This window comes from Aulonocara sp. 'chitande type north' Nkhata Bay, linkage group LG17 (assembly GCF_057382095.1).
Source record: "Aulonocara sp. 'chitande type north' Nkhata Bay isolate Kocher_YH1m ecotype deep benthic linkage group LG17, A_spYH_male_GT1.1, whole genome shotgun sequence".
Classification (NCBI taxonomy): domain Eukaryota; kingdom Metazoa; phylum Chordata; class Actinopteri; order Cichliformes; family Cichlidae; genus Aulonocara; species Aulonocara sp. 'chitande type north' Nkhata Bay.
This window is the reverse complement of record NC_141360.1, coordinates 5,871,266-5,877,055: the sequence shown is the minus strand read 5'-3', so window position 1 is coordinate 5,877,055 and position 5,790 is coordinate 5,871,266.

The following is a 5,790-nucleotide window of genomic DNA, read 5'->3' as shown; positions in this document are numbered from 1 at the left end:
CCTATGGGAACCGCCGAATATTACAAAGCGAATACCTTCTATCTGGCATTTATTTACATGGAAAGAGAAGCAGCAACAAGTGGATGAGAAAGCAGACTTTTTTCAGCATTCACTTACGCTTTCTTCGAAGTTATAGGGGCTTTCGCCTATATTGCCGATTTATCTCATTAATCCAATAACTCCAAATGATTAAGCCAAATAAATCAGTACACAATTATAATAAAACTCTTACTGTAATTTAAAACGTGAATAAATACATATGAAACTTACATACAATCAAGCACACATGATAAGTCATGATGCAGTAAACAGAGAGCTGAAGTTTAGTGTGTGGTGGAGTTAGTCCAAAGTCCCAGGTCCTATCAAAGATACATTTTATACTGACTCTGTCCAGTCTGATGAAAACAACATAATAGCAGTGTACAGATGTCTGTTTTTACACAGTAGTCTATTTCTCTTCCCGCCTACTTTAGAAAAACACACATCTACACAAACCATCGCTTACTCGCTTAATGTTACCTGAGGCAGAGCATGTGCTAGTAGTAAAAACAAGCCAGATATTTTAAACAACCACAAATTCTGTGCTTATAATCACGCAACCTTGACTGAAATGAGATTATTTGTTTGGAACAAAGACCACAACAGTCAAAACACTGCCAGCACTTTCTAACCGACTGAAACTTTATAGCAGGGAGCAGAGGTGTGTTTAAGGATGAGCTGGGGTGTGGCTGCACACTCCGAGGAAACATCTGCCCACCCACTGAAACTTCTGAAAATAAATTACAGTCTCATCTGTCATTTTGTCTTTGGACTAGAAAAACCAACAAAAGTTCTATTTGCCATTTTAAAGTTTTAGTGTGCTTAATCAGTTTGGCATTTCCGTTTCACGATCCCCACACACATGGCTATTATAAATAAGGGTATTAAAAGTCCATTTCTACCCATACAGGTATAAAGTAGATAAATGTATCCACTAGTGTGGCTTTTCAAGGGCAGGAGAGGTAGATTTACACACAATGGACTTTACTGTTTTCAAGTACTGACTTCATTTTTCATGGTATAGATTCAGCTAGATGCTGGAAAGATTCTGAAACCAGAACGGTGTCTTGAACCTGGAAAGGTTCAAGAAATCAGTTTGAGATTTGTGATATGGTGCGTTATCCTGCTGGAAGAAGCCATCAGAAGATGGGTACACTGTCATAAAGTTACGGTCATAGTCAGCAACAGTACTCAGATAGGCTGTGGTGTCTATACCGTGCTCAATTGTCAGTAAGAAAGTAAGTAAGAAGATATCCTCTGCACCATTACACCAGGCTGACTGGCCTGAAGACGATTGGACTAGACCAGTGATGTCACAATGAGCTTGACCACGCGAGGAATTAGAAGTGATGTAAAGCTTAGATTAGCCACCAAACACCTGGTAAGCAGACAGATGTGCGACTACAGATCTTCTTTACTAAACGTACACATAAACTTCATAAAGAAGTCTTGATATTGTTCTATTTATTTTGTTTTTGGGTGTGTGGCAGTAGTTATAGTAGTAACTTCTTCCCCCTGAGCCTAGTTCTTTTGGAGGTTTCTTTCCCACTGTTGCCAAGTGCTTGCTCGCAGGATGTTGTCTGATTGTAAAGGTTTTCTCTGTATTGTTTTAGGGTCTTTACCTTACAATATAAAACACCTTGAGATCGCTGTTGTTGTGACTTGGCATTACTTTTAGAAAATTGAACTGAATTGCTAGAGGAACTACTGAAACCTACCAAAGATCCAAACCACAAGATTAGTGGCACAGTTGCATTGCCTGTTGCTAAACTAAACCTACATTTATGTAATCTAAAACAAACATTTTTCTTGTTGCCCACACAAATATCATAAGGATGGCAATCAGGTTAGCGCCTCAGCTGGGCACTGAGCAGAATCAAAAACCAACACAAAGTGTCAGATTACTGCTGAATGCCCCAACACAGTGTGACTTTTGATGAATCCTGAAAGCTTTCTGCAGTGTCACATTATGCACAAAAGATGTTTTGGGAGCTGTGGGAAGTGGAGCGCTGAGCAAAGTCATTAACTATTCAATTATGTCAAAAGGATCGAGCCAAGAGAAAGTGTCCGGTGGTTAAACGGAACAAAAGGTTGAGCTCACCAGCAAATGGAGGTTGTTGGGTTGTATCAGAAAAGAGTGCTGTTTGAAGTCCCAGCAACCAAGCATGAAAACAGAGGGTTGAATATTAAAAGCACTGGCATCTGTTCAGATCTCTCTGAACAGAGAGACAGGCCCAGGGAAGGAGTCGTCTGAGGTTCACGGTGTTACCAATTGTTTAGACCTGTTTTTAACAGACTGTCATGTCCCTCATTGTAGATCATTTAGATGGGTTTGGAGTAACAGGAGCAGGATCCTTCCACTCTTTGATTCTTTTATGTTTTTTCCCCACTCATTCATTCATTACTATTCTCCTCCCTCTCACTGGTTACATCTTTGAATTGCATCTGTTTGAAGTCATTCCTTTGAAAATTATCTGTGGTTGTGTGAATTTTTCAGCCTTTTCTGTTTCTTGTTTCAGTATGCAGTTACCACTCAGTCGACTGATATACTTTTCCTTTCATTATTCTACATATATAATGACATTCACAACTATTTTTTTTGATGGATGTGTTCAAGCTCAGTCAGGTTGGATGGGAAGTGCTCATACTCAGCATTTTTCCCAAAGCCTGTGGAAGTTTCCTGAAGATTCCTCTTTTCCTCTCCCCTGACAGCTCCCTGCCACAGCTGCAGGAAGCCATCATCACCATGATCCTGCTACCACTGTGTCTTACTATAAGGATGCTATTTCCTGCTCAGTGTCTGTTGTTTGGTTGTTTGTTTTCTGTACGCCACTGGCAATTGTGGTCAAATAGTTCAATCTTTGTTTCATCAGAATGGAGGATTGTACTCTTCATGCTGGTTCGTGGGCTTTTTTGCTATCTCTTAGCAGCCTGTCACGTGCCTTTTAGTGAAAAATTCTTTCAACTGGGACATTACTGTAAAGGTCACTTTGGTGAAACACTGCACTGGTGTTCCCTCATGCCTACAAAGGAACTCAGTGACTATGCTGTTCGTTCAGGTTCTGGGTTACCTGTCTGAAAAAAAGGCTCTTTGTCCCAAGCACTCAGTTTGGCTGGGCAGCCAGATCTGGGGAAACTGGTATTTGACAGCAAAAATGTAATGATAATTGGAAGGCTCCAGACTTCATCCGTTTCAGAATAATGGAGGCCAGTGAGCTCTTGGGTATTTTCTGTATTCCTTTGTATCTCCAGTTTGTTCCTTGGCATAAGCTTGTTTCCAAATCTACAGACAATTCATTTGACCTCATGCCTTTCCCACTAACTGAGACCTGATAGACGTGTGTGTGTGTGTGTGTGCGTGCGTGCGTGCATGCGTGCGTGCGTGCGTGTGTGTGTGTGTGTGGCCTTTTGCATCTAGTGCTTGACATTAGGCACAGGTAGACTCAAGGAGCTAATAAGAATGTCAAAACAGCTCATATTGATATAAATTCAATTAACAAAACAAATAACAGTGCAGGTTTTATTTTGCCTTTATTGATTCGAGTGCAGATTGAGAAATGAATTGAATACATGTTAAGAAGAACATTACTTTGTTCATTTATCAATTATATTTTTTCCCCATTGAGGCTTGGTTAAAATATATATATTTAGGATTACCCAATTTCTTAACTACTCATTGCTAACTTTTAGCATTCAGTTTATCCACTATTTATCCAGTAGTTATTCATAACCATAAGCTAACGATATATACTTAGAACACTTGGTAGTCTCTTTCAATAAGCTGTGATGGAGACAAATTTGTTTGGGCAAGCAGCATGAGAAATGTTCCCCATCAAAGATGTGGAGTACCCGCTATGGGTAACCACTTTAACCGTTTATCCATGAGTCTTACAAGAAAGGCTTTGTGTGACCCTGACAAAAAACAAAAACAGCAGAGCTACCCAAGTGTCAGAATTTTCAATATTGGAAACGACCTTCTAGACTTTTGCTAGTCTGGTTCAACAATTTACTCTCTTTATTGTTATCCACTACTCTTGGCTGTCCGCTTAAGTATAATTTTCACACTTTATTAAAAGCATTTCATATTTAGTTTATTCACTGTCAGTTAATTTTAGCTACCTTACGGATAAAGTTAGTGTAAATTACTGCGTGCGCACTCACAACAATGGCTGAGCGTAATTGGAGTCATGTGCGGACGCATTTTACCTCCACACACATGGTTTGTGATACATGTGGCAAGAAAGTGAGGTGTTGTGGCAACACCACAAATTTGTCAAACACCTCAGAGTAAATCATATCACAGAATATGACGAGCGTATGTTGAGGCGAAGTGAAGAGGAGGACAGGGACAGGTGCTGCTAGGGCGAGACAGACGTCTCTCACGGAGTCATTTAGTGCGGCAGGCAGGCGATATGTTCAAATAGCGCACAATTTCATTTTTTTTTATTTCTATATGATGAATTCTGCATTATTAAGTGATGAGAACAAGTAATCTGATGACCTGTAATCATTATGACGCTATAATTTGAGATACAGTAAATAAAATACGTTTTTGTACAAAGTATCGGTAACAGATCAGTATCGTCGATACCACCCTGAATTTTACTTGGTATCGGATTGGAAAGGAAATCAGTGGTACTTCTAGGCCCCATCCTTGTTTATTATTTCCCAAGGAGGCTTCTAGACTTCTGATTGGCCAACATTTCTACACTGTTAGGAATATATCGCCACCTGTTGCTTTGGCATGTTCCAAGCAGCGTTTTCCTTCATTTCTGCGTTTACGTGTGGACGGGATTATTTTTTAAAACGAAAACGGAAAATCTCCGGTTTCAAAAAATACCCGTGTACGTAGCCTCAGTATTGTTTTAGTATTTTAAATGTTTACATACAGTTTTCAGCAATTAAATCCTTTACTCACTAGTAACTAAATGTAGACTCGCCAACAGTCTTTACACATGCTCAATCACAGTACTAGAACCACCTCAATAAATGGTATTATAAAAATATATATAATTTTATTAAATTTAAATAATTGTTGTTCAATTTACTCCACATCCGTAACACACCGAACGCAGGAAGTATACGTGGTGCTAATCGTGGCAATCAGTGCTAAAGTGGGAGAAAATGAAGTGTAGCCCGGATGGGAATTTGGGACCATGTGTGAATATTGTGTATCTAGTGGATTATATAGCATATTTTTGAGTGTACATTCGTGAGTCACTTACCAAGAGGTGATAACATAATTTGTGTTGTTTAACATAATTTCAAAGGGAAATATTTCATTTACACAGCATGTTTCATTTGTTTATGGAGCTGGATATCATTTGAGTTGAGTTAAGAAAAGGGTGTTTTATACATTACTTTTTCCTGCCCTTACATTCAGTAAACGTTTGGTTTGTGTTAAAGAGTTGTCTGGGGTTGATTCTTTTACTACTGGTTAAGTCTAACTTGCAGGCAAAGGTTTACTGATAGTTTCCCTGATTCCTGTCTATACCAGAACCTTTTTGTGGTATCTAGGCTGTAACGAACCTAACACCCCGCCTAGGGGGTCCAAACTGAGGTAAGTGGATTTAGACTCCGTATCACGGGTGGGGTGCTACAGAAGCAAGAAACAAGAGTAAAACAAAACAAAATGTTCAGTGTTTTATTTAAAAACTATAAACAGTCACCAAAGTAAATAAAGCCAATCTCTAACAGACTGTTAGGTCTATGTATAGTCACACATCCTACTGACACTGCAGAAATGAGGAT